Source organism: Opisthorchis viverrini (genome assembly GCF_000715545.1).
Source record: "Opisthorchis viverrini unplaced genomic scaffold opera_v5_244, whole genome shotgun sequence".
NCBI classification, from domain to species: domain Eukaryota; kingdom Metazoa; phylum Platyhelminthes; class Trematoda; order Opisthorchiida; family Opisthorchiidae; genus Opisthorchis; species Opisthorchis viverrini.
In genome coordinates this window covers 52089-53541 of record NW_008751900.1, presented here as the reverse complement: position 1 = coordinate 53541, position 1453 = coordinate 52089, and positions in this window count along the sequence as shown.

The following is a 1453-nucleotide window of genomic DNA, read 5'->3' as shown; positions in this document are numbered from 1 at the left end:
TCAAGTCATTGAAAAACAGACAACAGCTTTCAGCTTTCTGGGGACACTGAAAATTGTGCTGTTCACAAGCAAGGGTTATCTGTTTGCCTCAGCCTCGAACGGCTTTAGACAGACAAAGATGGCAAGCCCACCAATCAGGGGTTATTTTAGGTGGGTGACTAACACTGCTTCATCAAAAGGTTAACAAAACCTGCTCCAAAACATCACCATCAAGCACAAGGACATCCGTAGTACACACTACACAAACGCAGAGCGCTCCTTCGAACGCAATACTAAGAAGTTGTCCTAGAAGTGGGAGACCAAAGTCGAATTTCTATTTCAAATCCATCGTTAAGAGAAAGCGCCCAAGCTAGCGATGAGTGACTGTCTGTTGCTGCACCGCCAAAACCCCCCTAAGCCTACGCGCCGCCGAGGTCCATGAGTTTTACCAGGTTCTATCGTCTTCGTGCACAGAAAAAGAGGTTTCTAAAAGACCAAAAGGGGCAGCTGCTGCCATGATGGCCTCACGACCTAGAGGGCATGACCAGGCTGAAAAGCCATGCACTCCTAAGTCATTATCGTTGATACCAAGTATAACACCTTTCTCACCGAGTCATAACTAACCATGACTCATGGCGCGCCATAGATATAATTCTCCTCAGCCCGTAAAAATCGGGCCTGCAGCAAGTGGATGTCCATGCCTGCCATAGATATAATTCTCCTCAGCCCTCGGGCCTGCAGCAAGTGGATGTCCATGCCCTCAACTGCTACTTGTATTGTGCCCGTATATCCTCTCACCACTTAGGGGATCACTGGCACTGATACCCCAGCCTCGGCGACCAGAACGGCAGGGAAAAGTCACTGTACTTCCAAGTTTTCCAGGCCTGTCAGCGCTGGGGATAGCGGTACTCCATGGGCACATCAAACCTACCCAGTAAATGTTTGCGCGTGGCTTGCGCGGCTTGAACGCGACATGACCTACCACGTTTGAGTCGAAGTTGAACACGGGCAATAAAGCCCATCTTTGTGAAAAATGAAATCTTCAGAGCAAACGGAGTGTGTGACTTACCATGTGCTAGTGGGGCAAAAATTCACTATCAGAGCAGCGATTATTATTCACCATAGCAAAGATAGCCCAGAGCTATAAGATGTATTGTATTAGCATGAGACATTTGGCGTGGGTAAAAATTCACTCCTGGACTGTCCGTCAGACCAAATGACGGAACAGTCCTAGCGATATACGTGAGGGGCACAGGTTTTTACATACAAATCATCACTGGAATTCTACCTTACTGACCTGCGCTCGGTGCTCTTCATTATATTAGACCCGATGGTCAGGGCTCATTATGTGAAGTACAGGTTCCCCTTCGCATAACCTAATCAAGCAAATGAGGGGCACCAACCACAACTCCATCCCAGCATCAGACAACAAATAATATCGGTGTGGCAGTCTTACATACCCAGGCAACATTTT